This window comes from Zalophus californianus, chromosome 9 (genome assembly GCF_009762305.2).
Source record: "Zalophus californianus isolate mZalCal1 chromosome 9, mZalCal1.pri.v2, whole genome shotgun sequence".
Classification (NCBI taxonomy): Eukaryota; Metazoa; Chordata; class Mammalia; order Carnivora; family Otariidae; genus Zalophus; species Zalophus californianus.
This window is the reverse complement of record NC_045603.1, coordinates 132332327-132354057: the sequence shown is the minus strand read 5'-3', so window position 1 is coordinate 132354057 and position 21731 is coordinate 132332327. Positions and strand designations below refer to the sequence as shown.

Below are 21731 nucleotides of genomic sequence, written 5' to 3'. Positions count from 1 at the left end.
TTCTTTTCTAGTTCTTGATGTTTTTGCTGCCCATATTATCAATTGTTTAAATATCCATCAGCATTTCTGAAAGCTCAAAGGAAGAACAAGAGGCCGGGGGTAAAACTGGGTATTTCTCCCCTCATCATCAGTTCCTCTTATTAAGAATGACTAAAATTAAGTTTAAGTTGGTCATTGCTATGCTTGAAATAAACAATCATTACTTCAAATCCTTGTACCATAGTTAAAATAGACATGTGCTCATTAGGAGATTATTCAAGATTATTTATCTTGTACCTCAAGTTGTTAAAATAATGTCACGCCATGATTAAACTGTACAATAGCACAAGGATTAAGGGTCTAATAGCTTTTTAAAGTAATGATGGATGCTTCATTATTGTTTACTTGCTAGTTTTTAATGTTCTTGCTGGACTGCTCATGTTCTTGAACTGTGCGTTATGTAATGAACTTCTAAACAATCCCTGTTTGTCAATTAATATCCAGGTTGGGGCGCCTGGGTGGCTCAGTCGGTTAAGCGTCTGCCTTCGGCTCAGGTCATGATCCCAGGGTCCTGGGATCGAGCCCCGCATCGGGCTCCCTGCTCCGCGGGAAGCCTGCTTCTCCCTCTCCCTCTGCCTGCCTGCCTGCCTACTTGTGCTCTCTCTCTCTCTCTGTCAAATAAATAAATAAAATCTTAAAAAAAAAAAAATCCAGGTTAATAGCTTCCATAACATCCTGTCTATTTCATCAATGGAAAGTTATTTAACCTCCTGGACGCCAAGTATCCACATCTACAGAAATGAAGATGATGAGACAGACCTTATAGTCATTGTGAAGTTTAAATTAAGTAGGGGGAATTTGTAAAATTCTCAGCAGATAAAAGTTAGTCATAGGAAACAGAGTAGTTTACTGTAAAAGTTTGCTCGCGTGTTGCTAAAGGTGAAGGAAAACGTAAAGGAGAAAAGGAGCAAAATGATGCAAGTAGTTAGCTGGGTTTGGCGCCTTTGCTTTGGTTTTCCTTCATCAGGTTTTCTTTTTTGGAGGGGCGCCCCTATTTCCGATCTCAGTTCTTTTCTCCTACCAGTGTTCTAACCTCATTATCAGCCTTTGGATGGAAAGAAGCAATGGTTAGGTTAGTGGAGGACATATATGTGAGGCCAAATCAGAGTGAGCATGGTTTCAAAAGATGTGACAAGTGAAGCAGAACTGAACACATGAACAGGGCGGGACTACGGAGAAAGGCATGATGAGTAAGATGTGGAGAAATACAACCTAGGAGTTTGGTCATTAATAGTCCTTTCCAGTTTCTTTTTTTTTTTCCCCACACTGTGGATCATGAAATCAAATTAGTTGGTTATAACCAGAACTTGTTCTTTCCAATAAAGGAAAGAGAACAGAAAATATCATGGGATTGATTCTTCATTCTAGTTATGTGTGTGTTTATTATTTCAGTTACCACAGAGTGTTGTAAAATAAATAAATAAAAATATTGAGAACATTCTTAGTTTCATTACTCTTCATAATGCCAGGCCTTAAAGACACAGGGATATGAAACAACATTTTGGCTGAAGTATGATTCTCTATGTGTTTAAATATTGAATTTGTATAAACCACAGTCAGTCACTCAATAATATTTGTTCAGAGGTTTCTTATGGGGTCTTATTAATGTTCCCAGTGACTGCTTCTGAAAGTAGGAATGCTATACTCTTTTTTTAACATATTTTATTTATTTATTTATTTATTTATTTATTTATTTATTTATTTATTTGGAGAGAGAGAGAGAGAGAGAGAGAGAGAGAGCACTAGAGCAGGGGCCGGGGGAGGAGCAGAGATAAAGGGACAAGCAGATTCTGCACTAACCATGGAGCCACATGCAGGGCTCCATTCACTACCTGCGCTGAAATCAAGAGTAGGGCGCTTAACCGACTGAACCACCCAGGCGCCCCAGGATGATATATTCTTTATGAAAGTTAGATCTTCGGTAATTTAACCAAATGTGAAATAATATATCATGATTCTACCAAAAATAAAAATAAAAATCCATTTGCTTCAGTAGAATAGGTAGCACCAGGAAAGTTCCTAGGTAGGCTTGGTCAGCTGACAGCTGTGGTCTGAGATGAGCACCTTGGATAGCTCCAAAATACACAGTGGCTTTGGCCAAAGTGAAACAGGCTATTTCATCTGAAGTTTGTTTAGATTCACAAGATCTACACTACTCTCAACGTAGTAGACCCTGTTAATCTTAAAGTGGCAGAACCCACTCATTCATGGCTTTGTCTTCATCCTTGGAAGTCACCTTAGATTTATTTTCTATGGGTGGTAATCTGTAGTTTCTGTGGGTAGTAATCCAAATATCTAAGGAGATACAGACCCACAGTTGGATAAATAGAGATGTTGGTGTCATCCATTGAGTTCCTTGAGTTGACCATCGAAAGGTCTCTCTCTCTCTCTCTCTCTTATGGAGCAATATGAGGAATCAAATTCTATACCCAGTTACCTCCCTGCCTCCAGAATAGGAACAACCTACTTCTAGTAATGAACTCTCGCCAGTGAGATGTAGTATGAAAAAACAGATTTAAAGTATGGAAATGGCGTATGGTCTCAGCTCTATTTCTAGCTGTGCAACCTTGAGATAATTAACTTAAACTGCTGGTCTTAGCATTCCCAACTATGCACTAGAGCTTTTAATACTGTCTTATTTAATTTGTAAACCATTGATGTAAATGAGAAGATGCATGTATAAGCATTTAATAAGAGCTAAAGATACTCAGAAACATAAAATAGTATCATCTCATACACACGTATTTAGAAGGTTTTTTTAAATATCTAATTATGGAATTTCAGGCTAAATTAGATTTAGGATTAGCAGGTAAAGTGGGGTAATATTTTGAAATATTACCTCTAATTCTTCTTTCTTATTTTCCATGGCATCTCCTTCCTAGAAACTTCAGGGTATTTCCAAGTAAGAAAGAGGCTATGGCATGATCTCATTTTTAACTCTAGGAAAATTATCTCTGTAAGATTCTGGGATAAATGGTGAGTGGAGACTGGGTCTAGGCATTGTTAGCTAGTCATACATCTGATTCTAGAATCCTGTCTTATCTGTTCTTGGGTTCATCCTTTAGACTCTTCACATGGTTTTTATATTCTTCTCTCCCTAAGCTCACACTTGGTCTTTCCTTAACTCCCTTCCCATTTCCAAAGGACATTATGGCTGGGGTCCAGGTCTGACTTTCTTTATGCCCTTCCCATCATTTTCTATTGCCTTTGAAGAACTTCTAACTACCCTATGGGATACTCATGGTGTCTACTGTCTAACATCACAGTTTAAGTCCTATATGGCTCACGGGATAAAAGCTCAAGCTTAGTTCTTCTATATTCATAGTCTCTGCATTAAATAGCTAGAGCTCTGAGCCCTGGACCAAGTATTCAGCACTGGACCAGATATTCTTTCCATCCTTTTCCCCAGGTATTTCTCCTTTCGATTACTAGGGAATTTCTCCAATTTGGTTGTCTTTTTCTACCTTCTAGCTGATATTCTTAATAGTATTGGTTCTCATCTTCTTTTTTCCTCCTTTTCAGTCTTTTTGGCTTAAATCCTCTTAATCAAACAGGCAATCTCATAAACCATGTCCACCCAGAGATGATCAGTTTGTTTGTTCTTAGACATTAAGATGCCTATATGAGTCCTGTGCATTCCTGGTCTTTGAAAAGACGATTTTATTAAGCTTATTTTAATACTGGGCCCTATCCCTGGTCTGATGGGACACGTTTAGAGGTCATTGTTTATAAATCTGTATCCGTTCCATAAATAGATCCTGGCATTTTCTGATCCTTTTTTTATAATAAGTGACTTCAAAAATACTCTTTTACTTCCTTTATACATAAGAAAGAAGATACTGAATAATGTTGCAGAAATTCTAAGTCTCCCATTTATAAAGGGAATGTGGGTCCTCTGCTCATATTGTCCATGACAAAGCGCCAGAGAAAATAGTAAGTAGATAATTTTCTGTCCTTGTAAATGCTAATTTATGGTGGCTGAGAGAGAATGTAGGAGACCCAGTAGCAGGAGTAAGGAGATCCATTGTTGCAAATAAAATTGTATACAGGGAAAACATAATAGAAAATAGTAAGAATTTTGATAAGAAGGAAAGAGGTAAATTCAGATTTTTTTTTTTAATGAGTAAACATAGTTTTAGGCCACAGATGTTTTCTATTACAGAACCTCATTTCCCCTCAGAAACAGAAACATACAATCTTCTTGGTAGTAATTCAGTCATCTTGTATTTAAATATTTATCTTATGAGTAACTAATCACATGAGGATGCATCCCTCCCCCCGTTAAGTTCCCTAATTTCTGACTCTTCTTGGTTACCTCTGTGAGGGAAGATAGGATGGTATTTTCCGGGCCTCAGGAGTTGGTGATGGTTCTGTTTGATGTCCAGGCTTTGGATTGAATGTCACATCCTCTCTGACTGCACCCACTTCTGATGTCTCCAGTTGCAATGTGTTCTCCACACTGTGTGCTTCATACTGTGTACACTAGTTAGATTCCTTTGTTATAATCTTGAAGCCTCTTTCAGTTGGATGGTGCTCTTGGCCAACTCTTGGGCACACATGTGAAACTTTCAGATGCTCATTCACAGCAGAGGAGAGATGTCCTCTACTAGCCCTTGACTCTCTTTTCTCCGATCTGAGATTTCTCTAGTTTCCTTCCCACAGGCCAGATAATGTTACATCCTCTCTGGGTGGGAGAGTTCCTCTTTTTCCCTTGTGCATTCTCCTCACATTTTGGTTTATGATATAAACTTTATAATCTGAGGCTTTCAATATTTAACATTTCAAATGAAAAGCAAACTTTTGGAATTTAAAAATGTCCTTTTGTCTCCCTCAAGCCACTGACTGCTTGATTTAATACTCACCCACTGGATAAAGTTGGACTAGTTACTAAGAATTACAACCTTCTGGATGCAGGGAGAGCAAGAGAACCTAACCTACTGAATTATTTTCCACATTAAACAAAGGTGATACCATAAAGCTCTAAGTAGAGTTCTTGACTATAGTAAATTTTCAATAAAGATTAATAATTCAATTTGATATATTTAGCCTTCCCGAGGAGCACCCACAAGCAATAGTATGATTAAACTAGTTTGGAAAACAGTTTTGAGCTTAAAATTTACACCTGAGAAAAATGCAGTAAACCCTTGGCATTTGAAATTATACATTTTTATTTTGATTTGTAATTTTGCTTGGTGTGAGTTGGAATGTACCAGTTACCTGACAGAGCAAGAGTGAATCACTCAGATAAGTTATTGAACTTGCATTGGGCATGAAGTAGATATGTAGATAGCTTTAATGAGTCCCCAAAATACCAAATGCAATAATGCATAAAAAGACAGAAAGCTATATGGAGGTGCTGATACTGGGTATTTCCCAATGCAAGTTCAAAAACTGTTTTCCAAACTACTGTATGTAGTTACATAAGCTGTTCCGATTTTAACCACTGTTCTGTGAAATATATGACAATTTTCTCCTCTTTGACTCAGTTTAGCAGGTTCACAACAGAAATAAAAGGAAATGCTTTATTATGAGCTAATTGGTAATAGAAAAATACATTAAGATCCTTGGATATAATGTTTTAAAATAACTGAAATTAAATTATTATCATATTAATATATTTCTATAACAATGTGCTTTGATTATTCTTAATTTAATTACTATTCTTGATGGTGTCTTAAATATGCATTTAGAAGACATGATTATATTTTCCCAAAGTTTGTTTCTGTTATCTTCTTATCCACGGCATTTTTGCTAATTAAACTTTTGATTGCCTGTTCTTTACCCAGACATGAAAATAATTTCAGATTGTTATACCAAACCTTCAATTATAATGTAAGGATTCTTGAATTATGATATTTAAATATCTTTGCAGCTGCCTTTCCAAACCTTAATTACTTAATCCTGTCTATAGCTATAGGCTGATTCCAACACATAAGCCATAAATAGTAATTACTTTATTCTCCAAATTTAAGTTTTCCACCATATTCCATGCAGTTAAATCAAAAGGATTTTAGTTACCAAATTGGAACTTTCCATACTGCATATTAGTGTACCATCAATACAGCTGGTTACTAAAAAATAAATTGGTCAATATTTTAACAACACTAAGGTGGCATGAATCAAGAGGTAAGAATTTGAGTATGCAAAGTAACGTAATTTTGTGTGACCTGCGATTCTTGGAAACTGTCTAATCATTTGGGATTGTAGAGATTTTCCCAGTTTGCTTTGCTGAGGGGATCTGGCCTTTTGACCATCTTACTTGAATCACTTTTTAAAAAATTAAGAGATGTAGGATAATATATAAAAGCATATAACCTTTATGTGTGGAGTTTTAAAAAATTATAAAGCAAAGCTATGTGTATACTGTCCAGATTGAGAATTAAAACATTGCCAGCACCTTAGGAATCTCTCCGCTTCTCCACAGTACGTGCTGCTTCCAATGTCAAGAGTACCACTGGCTGCATGGTGTGCTTATTATTCCCCGGCTTTTTTTTTTTTAATTTAATTTAATTTTATTATGTTATGTGAGTCACCATACCATACATCATTAGTTTTTGATGTAGTGTTCCATGATTCATTGTTTTCGTATAACACCCAGTGCTCCATGCAGTATGTGCCCTCCTTAATACCCATCACCCGGCTAATCCATCCCCCCACCCTCCTCGCCTCTAAAACCCTCAGTTTGTTTCTTGGAGTCCATAGTCTCTCATGGTTCGTCTCCCCCTCTGGTTCCCCCCCCCCTTCATTTTTCCCTTCCTTCTCCTAATGTCCTCCATGGAACTTATGTTCCACAAATAAGTGAAACCATATGATAATGACTTTCTCTGCTTGACTTATTCCACTTAGCATAATCTCCTCCAGTCCCATCCATGTGGATGTAAAAGTTGGGTATTCATCCTTTCTGATGGCTGAGTAATATTCCATTGTATATATGGACCACATCTTCTTTATCCATTCATTTCTTGAAGGGCATCTCAGCTCTTTCCACAGTTTGGCTATTGTGGACATGGCTGCTATGAACATTGGGGTGCATATGGCCCTTCTTTCCATTACATCTGTGTCTTTGGGGTAAATACCCAGAAGTGAAATTGCTGGGTCATAGAGTTACTCTATTTTTAATTTTTTGAGGAACCTCCACACTGTTTTCCAAAGTGGCTGTACCAATTTGCATTCCCACCAACAGTGTAAGAGGGTTCCCATTTCTCCACAACCTCTCCAACATTTGTTGTTTCTTGCCTTGTCAATTTTTGCTATTCTAACTGGTGTACAGTGGTATCTCAATGTGGTTTTGTTTTGAATTTCCCTGATGGCCAATGATGATGAACATTTTTTCATGTGTCTGTTAGTCATTTGTATCTCTTCTTTAGAGAAGTGTCTGTTCATGTCTTCTGCCCATTTTTTGACTTGATTATTTGTTTTTTGGGTGTTGAGTTTAAGAAGTTCTTCAGAGATCTTGGAAATCAGTGCTTTGTAGTGTCCTTTGCAAATATCTTCTCCCATTCTGTGGGTTGCCTCTTTGTTTCGTTGATGGTTTCCTTTGCTGTGCAGAAGCTTTTTATCTTGATGAAGTCCCCAAAGTTCATTTTTGCTTTAGTTTCACTCACCTTTGGAGATGTATCTTGAAAGAAGTTGCTGTGGCAGATGTCAAAGAGGTTACGGCCTATGTTCTCCTCTAGGATTTTGATGGATTCCTGTCTCACATTGAGGTCTTTCATCCATTTTGAGTTTATCTTTGTGTAGGGTGTTAGAGAATGGTTGGATTTCATTCTTCTGTATTTAGCTGTCCAATTTTCCCAGCATCATTTATTGAAGAGACTGTCTTTTCCATTGCATATTTTTTTCCTGCTTTGTCAAAGATTATTTGACCATAGAGTTGAGGGTCCATATCGGGGCTCTCTATTCTGTTCCATTGGTCTGTATGTCTGTTTTTGTGCCAGTACCATGCTGTCTTGGTGATCTCTGCTTTGTAATATAGCTTGAAATGGGGCAACATGATGCCCCAGCTTTGTTTTTCTTTTTCAACATTTCCTTGGCCATTCGGGGTCTTTTCTGATTCCAGACAAATTTTAGAATTGTTTGTTCCAGCACTTTGAAAAATGTCATTGGAATTTTGATCATGATGGCGTTGAAGGTATAGATTGCTCTGGGTAGCCTAGACATTTTAACAATGTTTATTCTTCTGATCCATGAGCATGGAATGTTTTTCCATCTTTTGTGTCTGCTTCAATTTCTTTCATGAGTGTTCTGTAGTTCCTAGAGTATAGATCCTTTACCTCTTTGGTTAGGTTTATTCTGAGGTATCTTATGGTTTTTGGTGCTATTGTAAATGGAATCATTTCTCTAATTTCTCTTTCTTCAGTTGCATTGTAGTGTATAAAAAAGCAACTGATTTCTGTGCATTGATTTTGTATCCTGCCACATCACTGAATTGCTATATGAGTTCTAGTAATTTGGGGGTGGAGTCTTTTCAATTTTCCACGTAAAGTATCATGTCATCTGCGAAGAGAGAGAGTTTGACTTCTTCTTTGCCAATTTGAATACTTTTATTTCTTTTTGTTGTCTGATTGCTGTTGCTAGGACTTCTAGTACTATGTTGAACAATAGTGGTGAAAGTAGGCATCCTTGACATGTTCCTGATCTTAAGGGAAAGGCTCTCATCTTTTCCCCCTTGAGGATAATATTTGCTGTGGGTTTTTCATAGATGGATTTTATGAACTTGAGGAATGGTCCCTCTATGCCAATACTCTGAAGAATTTTAATCAGAAAAGGATGCTGTATTTTGTCAAATGCTTTTTCTGCATCAATTGAGAGGACCATATGGTTCTTCTCTCTCTTCTTATTAATGTGTTCTATCACATTGATTTGCGAATGTTGAACCACCCTTGCATCCCGGGGATAAATCCCACTTGGTCGTGGTGCATGATCCTTTTAATGGATAATCCTTTTAATGTGCTGTTGGATCTTATTAGGTAGGATCTTGTTGAGAATTATGGCATCCATATTCATCAGGGATATCGGTCTGAAATTCTCCTTTTTGAGGGGGTCTTTGCCTGGGTTGGGGATCAAGGTAATGCTGGCCTCATAGAATGAGTCTGGAAGTTTTCCTTCTGTTTCTATTTTTTGAAACAGATTCAGAAGAATAGGTATTATTTCTTCTTGGAATGTTTGGTAGAATTCCCCAGGGAATCTATCAGGCCCTGGACTCTTGTTTTTTGGGAGGTTTTTGATCACTGCTTCAATCTTCTTACTGGTTATTGGCCTATTCAGATTGTCAGTTTCTTCCTGTTTCAGTCTTGGTAGTTTATGGGTTTCCTGGAAGGCATCCATTTCTTCCAGGCTACTTAATCTATTGGCATATAGATGTTGATAATAATTTCTAATAGTTGTTTCTATTTCCTTGATGTTAGTCGTGATCGCTCCCCTTTCATTCATAATTTTATTAATTTGGGTCCTTTCTCTTTTATTTTGGATAAGTCTGGTCAGTGGTTTATTGATCTTATTAATTCTTTCAACGAAACAACTTCTAGTTTCATTGATATGATCTACTGTGTTTCTGGTTTCTAATTCATTGATCTCTGATCTAATCTTAATTATTTCTCTTCTAATGCATGGCTTAGTCATCATTTGTTGCTTTTTCTCTAGTTCTTTAAGGTGTAAAGTTAGTTGGTGGATTCGGGATTTTTCTATTTTTTTGAATGAGGCTTGGATAGCTATATATTTCCCCCTTAGGACTGCTTTTGCACTATCCCGTAGGTTTTGGACCCATGTGTTTTCATTCTCATTGGTTTCCATGAATTTTTTAAGTTCTTTGATTTCTTGGTTGACCCAAACATTATTGAGCAGAGTGGTCTTTAGCTTCCAAGGGTTTAAATTTCTTCCAAATTTTTTCTTGTGATTGGTTCTAGTTTCAAAGCAGTATGGTCTGAGAATATGCAGGGAATAATCTCAAATCTTTTGGTATCGGTTGAGACCTGATTTGTGACCCAGTATGTGGTCTATTCTGGAGAAAGTTCCATGTGCATACGAGAAGAATGAGTATTCTGTTGTTTTAGGGTGGAGTGTTCTGTATATATCTATGAGGTCTATCTGGTCCAGTGTGTCATTAAGGCTCTTGTTTCTTTGTTGATTTTCGCTTAGATGAGCTGTCTATTGCTGAGAGTGGAGTATTGAGGTCTCCTACAATTAACATATTATTATCAATATGAATCTTTATTTTGGTTAACAGTTGGCTTATGTAGATGGCTGCTCCCATGTTGGGGGCATAGATATTTACAATTGTTAGATCTTCTTATTGGATAGACCCTTTAAGAATGATATAGTGTCCTTCTGTGTCTGTAACCACAGTCTTTAGTTAAGAATTGCTACCCCAGCTTTCTTTTGAGGTCCGTTGGCAAGGAAGATGGATCTCCATCCCTTCACTTTCAGTCTGGATGTATCTTTAGGTTCTCTCGTAGAGTCTCTTGTAGAGAGCATATGGATGGGTCCTGTCTTTTTATCCAATCTGCAACCCTGTGCCGTTTTATGGGAGCATTTAGGCCATTCACGTTGATAGTGATTATTGAAAGATATGAATTTATTTTCATCATGTTGCCTGTGAAATCCTTGTTTCTATAGATTGTCTCTGTAAATTTCTGTTCTGTATCACTCTTGGGGTCTTTCTCCTTTTATAGAACCCCCCCTTAATATTTCTTGCAGGGCCGGCTTAGTGGTCACATATTCTTTCAGTTTTTGCTGGTCTTGGAAGCTCTGCATCTCTCCATCCATTCTAAATGACAGCCTTCCCGGATAAAGTATTCTTGGCTGCATGTTCTTCTCGTTTTGTACCCTGAATATTTCTTGCCAGCCCTTTCTGGCTTGCCAGGTCTGTGTGGATAGGTCTGACGTAATTCTGATGTTCCTTACTCTGTATGTAAGGAATCTCTTCCCCCTAACTGCCCTTAAGATGGTTTCCTTGGTTCTAAGATTTGCAAGTTTTACTGTTACATGCTGGGGCGTTGGCCTGTTTTCCTTGATCTTGGGAGGGCTCCTCTCTGCCTCTAGGACATGAATGTTTGTTTCATTCCCCAGATTAAGGAAGTTCTCAGCTATGATTTGCTTAAATATATCTTCTAGTTTTCTCTCTCTCCACTTCCTCAGGGATCCCAATAATTCTGACATTGGAACATTTCATGGTGTCACTTCTTTCTTATTCTGTTTTCATGGATTTTGAGTTGTTTCTCCCTGGCCTCATCTTTTTCCTTCTTTTCTATCAATTGGTCTTCTAGATCACTAATTCGTTCTTCTTTTTTTAAAATTTTTTTATTGTTATGTTCATCACCATATATTGCATCATTAACTAATTCGTTCTTCTGAATTCCCCTGCTCTTCTTTAAAATTTTACCATCTATTTATAATATAGCAAAACAATGTATGTTAAATTGGGGGAAAAAAGAGAGAGAAACATGAGAAACCTAGCCATATAAAGAAAAGATAATATTAACTTTGTCAGATGAAGACTTCCAGAAGAAAACTTAATAAAATTTGGTTTTAGCTGCTCTGAAGCTGTAAGAGCTCCTTTGTAGTGGGCAAAGTTCTGTGTGAATCTTGGGGAGGAGAGCTTATCAGGTTTGTGCCTCATTCTTAAAATGACTTAAATTTGTGAACTTAATTAATACAATACATATGGTCTCCAGATGTTTAATTTCAATATCTAGCATTGCAGAACTAGAGGTGATTTTTCACTCCATCTATTCTAGTCTATCCCTGATGATGGGCATCCTGTCCAGAGGAGCCTAGCAGTTCTGATGCTCAATGATTCTAGTGTGAAATAAAACTATAAATGAGAACCTATTAAACTTTTGAACAGTGGTGATTGCTAGAAAGTTCCTCCTATTCATAACCTAGAGTAGGTTATTCATTTGTTTTAGTATTATCTTCTGAAGCCACACTAATTCCTTATAAATATAACTTTTCAGATTTTTGGAAACATCTATCACATATTTTCTGAGTTTTATTTTATTTCAATTAATCCCATTCTTACTTAGTAGTTCTATAAGAAAATGTCCTATAATACTGCATATTCATGAAAATTGTTATTGAAGATACTGGCTTCCCCCCTCCTTTTTTTTTTTTTTTTTTAGTTTTTTACTCAATATTTTATACAGCCCTAACAAACAAAACACCAAAGCACAGTTTATATACTTCCACTGAGAAAAATAAGAAAAACGATGAAAAATCAGAGATACCTGCAAAGGTCTGTAGAATACTATAGATCTTACTGTTGAACCATCTTGAGTACAGTTAGTCAACAATCAGTAAATTATCTTAATTTTCCTAATGGATTTTTTTTCTAATTAATCTTTTTTTTAAACATTTTATTTATTTGACAGAGAGAGAGAGAAAGAGCACACAAGCAGGGGGAGCAGCAGAGGAGAGGGAGAAGCAGGTTCCCTGCTGAGCAGGGAGCCCGACCCTGGGCTCAATCCCAAGACCCTGGGATCATGACCCGAGCCAAAGGCAGATGCTTAACTGACTGAGCCACCCAGGTGCTCCTTTAATTAATCTTTTTAATGGATTTCAAATTTCATTTTATTTCTTTTGTTTGCTTTTTTTAGTTTTTGAAGAACCTCTCTAAGTGAACTCTAACACAGAACCCCATTAATGAAGACTGAATGTGGAACTGCTCTAAAAGCAAGGGAGGACCACCGTCCATTCCCTGGGCTCTCCTCTATCTCCTGAAGTGCTCAAGGAAATTATGAAACTCAAAAAACTCTGGATAAAGCTATTTTAACACCACTGATCTAGCCTATTTCTCTCCCACTCACTGAAAAACAGGAGATCTATAGATGAAGGGGATTTTAGAACTTCTAATTTCACATATGAGAAAAGTGACAGATAGTGAATGAGTCAGGGTTCTCTAGAGAAAGAGCACTAATAGGACATAGATAGATAGATAAGAGGAAATTTATTATGGGAGTTGTCTCATCATGATTATGGAGCCAAGAAGCCCCACTTATGCCCTCTGCAAGCTGGAAATCCAGAATAGTCTGAAGTCCTGAGAACCAGGAGCTTTGATACCCCAGGACAGGAGAAGATGGATGCTCAGCTCAAAGAGAAAGGAAATTTCCCCTCCTCCATTTTTTTTTTTTTTTCCTATTAGGGCTCTCAATGGATGGGATGATGCCCACCCATGTTGGTGAGGGCAGATCTTCTTTCCTTAGTCTATTGATTCAAATGCTAATCTTTTCCAGAAACACCACACAAACACTGCTACAAATAATGTTTTACCAGTTATTTGGGCATCCCTTACCTTAACCAGCTAGGTAGATGCAATAAAATTAACCATCAGAGAGATGGGTGAATTTATTAGATCTTTGAGATATTTTCATAGTAAAGTACAAAGAATAATTATCAACAGGAAACAAACAAAATGACACAGCTTAAGTATTTCTAAAAAAGAAGGAAAATAAAATGAAGAAAAAAAATATCAATTCAACAAATGGGAAGCTGGAGTAAAAAATAGCCAGACTGGTTGAAAATACAAATTACGGTAGAATTAATAATATATGTTAGTAATAGACATGCACATAAACATAAGACTAAATTCTCCAGTGGAGAGACAAAGATTATCATACTGGATTAAAAAGCAAAGTTTGGTTGAATGATCTGTATAAATACTATCCTAATAAAGGGACATTGAACAGGTGAAGGTAAAGAGATTAATAAAGATATAACCCAAAGAAAAGTGATGCACTTGTAACAATGAATGAAGTATTTTTTTGTTAAAAGCATAATTTGAGTAAAATGAAGTAATTATTAACTAGCAAAGGAATACCATTTTAATAACAAAATAATCCAACATTTTCATGAATCTAGTAACAAAGTATCAATATACATGAAATAAAAATGGGAAGAATTAAAAGGAGAAATATAAAAAAACAGTCACAGTAAGATATTTTTATAGATTTTTCTCAGAGACTGATAGCTTAAGTAAACCAAAAATGCCAGAAACTTCCTGTGATATTGTGATTTATAACAAATACATACTTGTCTTTGTCATTGTTCCTGGCAGGGAGCTCCTAAAACCCTAGGAATTTCCCAAATGAAGAGAGAAAGAAATGTGTTTATTCTTATGTTAATGAGGTGATTTTTGGGCCCTGCCTAAGGCTGGGGCTGATTGTCAGGAGAACCAAACCCTGTGACTTGAAAGTTGGAACTTCCAGTCCCTACTCCCCTCCCCATTCCCACCTTTGTTCAGAGGAGAGGGGCTGGTAGATTGAGTTCAATCACCAATGGCCAATGATTTAATCAATAATGCCTATATAAGAATGTCCCCATAACAACCCAAAAGGAAAGTTTGGAGAGCTTCAGGATTGTTGAACACCTGGGGATTTGGAGACAGTAGTGGGCCTGGAGAGGAAATGGAACCTCTGTGCCCTTTCTCCATACCTGGCCCTATGCATTTCTTCCATCTGGCTGTTCCTGAGTTATATCTTTTCATAATAAACCAGTAATCTAGTATGTGAAATGTTTCTCTGAGTTCTTGAGATGCTCTAGCAAATTAAGTGAACCCAAGGAAGGAGGTTGTGGGAAACTGACTTATAGTAGGTAGGAAGTTCAGGTAACCCAAGCTTGTGGCTGGTTGGCTTCTGAAGCTGGGGAGGGGAAGTCTTGTGGGACTGAGCCCTTTAATCTGTGGGATCTGATGCTCTCTTCAGGTAGATAGTATCAAGATTAAGTTGAACTGTAGGGCACCCAATAGGTGTTCAAAGCATTGCTTGTTGGTTGGGGAATCCCTCTCCCTCCACACACATCGAACTTGGGTCCAGGAACCCAAAACCTCCCATATGTTTTCTAATGGCTTTTTGTGAGCTCAACTTCCATGGTAACTATTTTCCACTGGACACAATTTGTATAGACTTGCTTTGGGAGTAGTTTCATAGTTATCTCTGTTGAAGACCTGCAAAATTCACAGGCCTCAAACTAGGTTTTAATGTTATATTTCAACATAGAGTCATGATACTATAAGACGAAGAATTTGATGAATTGAGTAGAATGGATCTCAGTCCTTCACACTATAATGACACATATGCTTGGCTTTGAAGTGGTTTGGGCACGATTTCTACTCATGGTCAATGGCAGGTTCTTTGCATTGGCTGTGATCTAGGAACACTGCTTGGGATATTCTGAATTTCAGTTTGTAAACAATAACAGTGAGTGACTGGATCCTAGACTCGTGTTGTTCAGTACCATGTCTCATTTTGAATCTATGGCTATAGTTTCAAAAACTTCCACCCCATTGTCTCAGCCACCCTGCAAAACTTGAGCCCCTATTTACTGATATATTTCCTTTCCTGCTTCCAAACCAAATTATTTGTTTTAAATATGAGTGCATATAATTTTATATTTATTCATATTAGTATGAATTCATAAAATTACATGCATTTTCATGTGAGTGGAATAGAGGGAAATGTTCCCACATGTGTTTATCACTCTATCTAAGAGCTGGTGACCTAACTTTTTGCATCTACATATCTCAGCTGAGAAAGTACTCAAACTAGAATCCTGTTCACTTATTTCCACTTTTACTATGTCCAATTGCCTCATAACTTTGAAAGACATTGACTAAAATTTTGCCAAACCTGAAGTTTGAGAAGGTAATGCCATTTCCCTGATGAACTCTTCTAGTACTGTCACCTAAAAATGAAATTTTTTATAATTTGTTTTCAGTGAATTTATGCAAGTTCCTGATGGTCACAGTTTGGAGCTGGCTTTAGGTATTTAATTCTCCCTCGAGAACTTTTAGATGAACTTGGATCATGTCTACATTGACAAAGTAGAGCCATCTAATAAATTCAGTACAAAATGTGATTGTAGAATTGTCTAAATTGACTTTCTAGGCTGTCCAGATGATTGCCCAAGCCTCTGAATTATTGACAGTTTAGATGTGAGTTTATGATAATAGCATATTTTATTGCCTATTTCTGAGAGATTAAAGTACTGACTTTCCTGAAGAGATATGCATCAGATATTATCTCTTTTGATGACCTTAGGGGCTAATTCTGACCAACTTGAATTGATCACAAGTTTCAAAGAATAAAGGAAAAGATTAGGAAGAGGGAATATTTTCTATTATCTCCCGAAATAGTGCAGAAATATTTATAAACACAATTTTCTCACTTATGTTTTTTCAAGGGATTCATAAATTACATATCAACCTCTTATATGTAAACCATTAGGAAATGTATAATATTTATACTGTACTTAAAATAAAAATATACTTTCTCATTGGGGATACATCATTCCCATTCAACAGCCATTGTTCCTAGCTCCAGTGTCTCTTTCATTGTGCCAGACTTTAAAAGTTGGGATAAACAAGGCACTCAAAGAAAGTGGAGATGACTGGTATATTTTATTCATATTTCTAATATTCAGATATGCATAACAGCCTTTAGACTTGTGTAGACACAGTCAAAGTAGCTTTAACAAGGGCAGAAATGTACAAGCTCTTTTTTCTCTCTTCTGCCTTCATGTAAATCTCCCCCTACACTCTAGGTTCCTGGGTAACCAATTAGTATTATCACCCATGCCAGTCTCTTCCCACCAAAATTTAATACTGCAAGTTCCTGCAAAAGAATGTCCAGTCCGTCTCCCCTGATATGCTGCTAAAGGATAATTTTTAAATGCTCTGAGGTTTTGATTTTTAAAAGACATTGGCCAAAACAAAATCTGTTTTGATCTTCAATCAAGCAATGGAGGAGCCAGCCTCCACCTACGGTTCCCTCACATCCAGGTGGATGCCAGCCCTTTCCAGAACTCCCCGTGAAGGCTCCTGGGGAAAACCTGCCTCAGCCTGCTCATTCACCGTGGGTACCTACCAGCCTGCAGGATGCCAGGAAAGAAGACAGTAGTCGTCCTTCCAGCCCTCCTCCAAAACAAATAGCAACAACGCATTTCTGGCTACTTAGCTTGATTTCTGGCTCCACGATTTTCCCAAGTTGCCTCGCTTTGCAAGACCTCATAACGCGTATTTGAACAGAAGAATTCTTTAGGCAGTTCCTTCTTTGAGTGCTTTCTAGTATGTAAGTGTAGTTGAACTCAGGTAAGGTGAAGGAAAGGATGCAAATGAACTTGCATTTCTTTCATTTCCAAACATCTCAAGAAATTGATTCTGCCCATTTCAGCTATGTTAGTGGTTGTGCTTGTTTTCTAAGAAGCTGATGTAAGTATTCTTCCCAGAAGAATTTCCTCTACTTACTTTATTCCAGGAAACATATATTTCTGTTTTGGCTGATTACTTATGGTGCATCCAAAAATCGTATGGTATAATTTCTTGCAGAGTTCAAAAGGATTTCCGTCTTTGCACTGTAGAGCTCCAACAGATGCTAATTTTTTTCCTAACTTAAGTCTTGTGGTATTTGGTAGAATCAGGGCACCTGATATTTGTCCCCAATTTTTTATCATGTTTACCACTTTGTTGGCCTGTTTTTTATCCACTATTCTCTTCTCTGGAGAGGCCAGCACCAAACTGGATTGGTTTGGGAATATTATCATTTGTTAATAATGTGTTTAAGTTTTTCTCACATGATTTAAGAAGGTAATTATAACATATCATCTCAGGGTAATAAAAATGTACAATACACATTAAGTAAAGTTTTATTCAAGCCTTTAGCAGCCTTGAATTCCTTCCAGGTTTTTTAGGGGAAATTTTCACCCCCAGGGGCTGGGGAACTTGGCATAGAACATCCATTAAGTATAACGAGAGTCTGGTTCCCAGTAAACAGCAATGAGAACTTGCCTTCAAAAACTCCCTTTGATTTCACTTCAACAGATAGAAAAAAAAAAAAAATCTATGCTTTTTGTTTTTTGTCCTCAGTTTATGATTGGACAAGAAATAGAATCCATGTTTTATAAAGTAGCTGGTTTGCTGTTTTCTCTGCACTTTGTGTTCCAATATAGTAAAACTCATTGGTTTTCATAGATATATCATGAATTGAACAAAAATGTGATAAACATTCCCTTTTTGCAGCTTATGAGTGATTTTCCTGGGCCCTTGGTGCCTCCTGACGCCTGACTAGATGGTGTGAGTTTCCCACACAGAGGTTAAAGGGGTGTAGTGATGGGGGTGGAGGAGAAAGGCGAGGGGGCTCCTGGTTTCCCACCGAAGCACATGAGAAGTTCACTTTAGAAGGAACGTTGTTCTGTCAGCCTCATTCTTAGCATTTTTGCAACAAACCTAAATGCCTGTGAAATTATACTTCTAACATACTTTCATCTAATTTTATAAAAAGTCATGGTAAAATGACTGTTAAAATGGTAATGAAATCTGGGAGACTTCATCCAAAGGAAGAAGTGCAGGTGTGGACCCTCCGTGGTACTCTAATGCTGAGCCCAGAAATACCCTACATCTCTACCTGAGATTATGTTCTTACAGTTTTAATTTTTTGCAGCTTGAGTTGTTAAACCAACCTAAGTGATCCTAGGATTGGGAGCGATGGGAGGATTCAGAGTATGATATGACTGAGGTAATGGAACTTTGAATATGAGCAATATTTTTTTTAAATTACAAAGCATAACAGTCTTCCTGTGGCATGATTTGGGAGTTTGCCAAAATTATTTCTACATATGTCTGGAAATGTAAAAACTAGAAAGTAAAAGGAGCCAAACAGAGTCTTTATCTTTTCCTTCTCTTGGTATCCTTTCCAACAGATTTTTTTTTTTTTTTTTTTTTTAAAGAATACCTAAATAGTCAATTGAGGGCTCAGGAAAAGGAAAGCAAACACTAACATTTAAAATTAAAATAATAATAATAATAATAATAAATAAGATTTCAAAAGAAGCAAAGGACACAAGACATGTTTTGCAGGTGATGGATATATCTACTTTGTGTGTGCTAATGGCCTCACAGAATCACAGATGCATGCAGATGTCCAAACTCATAAAAATGTATATGTTAAACATTCGCAACTTTTCATATATTAAATACATACCTTAATAAAGTTGAAAGAAAAACTTATACCTACATGGGGAAATTTAAAAGGTGTTGAAAAGATTTCATATTGAAAATATTCCCCCATGGGGCACCTGGGTGGCTCAGGCAGTTAAACATCTGTCTTCAGCTCAGGTCATGACCCTAGGGTCCTGGGATCCAGCTCCCAGTTGGGATCCTTACTCAGTAGGGACTCTGCTTCTACCTCTGCCTCTGCCCCTCCCTACTGCTTGTGCTCTCTCTCACTCTATCAAATAAATAAATAAAATCTTTAAAAAAAACAGAAAAGATTGATGTCTGAAATTATACCTTAAAATATACTTTTTTTGTCTCAAATAACTTTAAGTTAAAATATAAATACACCTACTACAGAAAAGAAAATCTTATATGCAATGGCAATTTTACCATAAGGTAATTTATCCATCCCTCCTTTATCTTGATAACATGCTAAAATTCCCTAAAACATGAGATCTAAAATTGTTTGTACAGAAATGAGAGAATGGAAAACTGGAGGCCCAGAGTTATGGTTCTGCCCTAGCAACACAGATCTGGGTGGGGCTTCCGGTCAGCCAGAGACACTGGAATCTATTACCTAAGAAAGAGATAAGGAAGGGGCATAACTAGAGAAAGGTGCATGAGAGATTAGAATTCTGATGACAAAATTGGATTCATCCGCAATTTGCCTAGAGTTGGTCTTAGGCATTGTTTCAGATTCAGATATAAGAATGTGCGTTGTGCTACACTACATTATGTATTATCTACTTCGATTTTCAAAAAAAAACCCAGTGGTATTGACATAATTATCCTCATTTTAGGGTTCAGAGACCAATTGGGGGTCGCCTCCTGTTGGACACCCTGATGTTGTTAACCGGCTTTTTTGAGTCTCCACTTGATTGTCAATTGTTGGAGGTCCCTTACTTTTTGATCTATCTTGGGGCCTACTGTTTCAGAAGATACCTAAAAGAATGGCTAACTAATCAAATACAAATACATTGAGTTAAGATTTATGTCCTTGAATTTTGCTTAGTTCAATGCCTCTGAAAAATAAAATTTGAGTTTTCAAAGTTGTTCTCTTCAATATTTTATTCTGGATTCCATGAAAAATATAATAGCCAACTGGAAGTGAATTAAGGCCGAGAAGGGGCTATACCAATATAGCAGAGTTGGCCAGTTCTCTGCAGAACTAAACATTTTTCCTTGGTGGTGAATCCTCATTTTTGGCTTGGCAAAAGACTATGTTTCTCGGTTTCCTTTGCAACAAGATGACTCCATGCCGCTTATGGTATATAAGCAGAAGTGTGCAAGATACCCAGGGAGAGCTCCGTCAAGGGGACAGGAGTGGGGGCATGTATTTGAAGAACACCCCTTCTTTTACCCTAGTGCTGGGAACAAAGGGATTAGGAAATTCAGACCTTTGAGCAATTTTTCTTTTGGGTTTTCCATGTTGTGTCAGTGAACCTAATTCTAACTGGAGAGCAAAACTGAAGCTCTCAGGTCTTGTCACCCACGTAGTCCCCTGAAGAACAAACTGGCTGGAGTGGTTGGATGTGCACATGGGTCCGGTGACCAGGCAGCCCTTATCAGTCCAGGGTTTGGCCTCTGACCCCGAAGTTACCTTCTTTAATCTGGCTCTCAGCCTCTGAGGTGCCTGGCATGAGAGCTCTGATGGGAAGGCAGTACTTCCAGATGTAACAGCAATTAGGTTTTTGAAGCAGGCAGAGAGAGAAGGTATAATGAAGAACGGAGCCATCCAGCCGGACTGCTAAAATGATGGTTATATCCTGACAAGTGTTCCAGACCTTCTTGAGGCCTGGTTCTGCAAGCTGCTCTGTATGTTTCATGTACTTTCCTGCATGCTCCAAGGACTTTTGGGCCACCTGATCTGAAGGACAGTCTCCAACCCATGGTGATCTACATATGTGTGTATCTGTTGTAAATATATAGAACCCATCGAAAACAAGGGTGTTCCTGGAGTCCTTCAAAATATTTCTTGACGGTATCTATCTAATCTATTTATAATGCTGGCTGTGGTAGAGTATAAAAAACAGTTCTGTCTTATATAGTAGACCACAGAAAGAACATCAACATTTGCACATCTACTCTTGTCTTTTTTTCTTTTTTTAAAGATTTTATTTATTTGACAGAGACAGACACAGCGAGAGAGGGAACACAAGCAGGGGGAGTGGGAGAGGGAGAAGCAGGCTTCCCGCCGAGCAGGGGGCCTGATGTGGGGCTCGATCCCAGGACCCTGGGATCATGACCTGAGCTGAAGGCAGATACTTAATGACTGAGCCACTTAGGCGCCCTACTCTTGTCTTTGATGTGAGAAAAAAAGTAAGTCTATTTCGGCGTAAGTGACTTTAAATATATAGACATGTATATATATATAGTATAAATATATAATATACTTTTCATCTCTTTATATATAGATAGTAAATTACCTAAAGATAAATAATAAATAAATATAAATAATAAATAAATTCTGTCTCCCTCTAGTTTCAGAGAACTAGACTCAACATATGAATTCCCCACAGACTAATGAGCCCATGGCAAAGCTGTGTGGCAGAGTGTGGAAGTACTGAGCAACACTGGGATCTCCTGCAGGTCTGTAAATGAACTAAATCACATTTATTGGCCCCATTACATAAAACCAGTTAGCTAACTGCAAAACATTCATAAAGTGGAAAATGTATCTATGCACTCAACAGGGTCATTGTAAGGGACA

General features: G+C 37.4%; 1 pseudogene; it reads right to left on the bottom strand.

The window, feature by feature from the left end:
• The window catches only part of LOC113921683, a 73752-nt pseudogene extending 56713 nt beyond the window's left edge, over positions 1-17039 (bottom strand).
• Positions 17040-21731: the final 4692 nt, after the last annotated feature.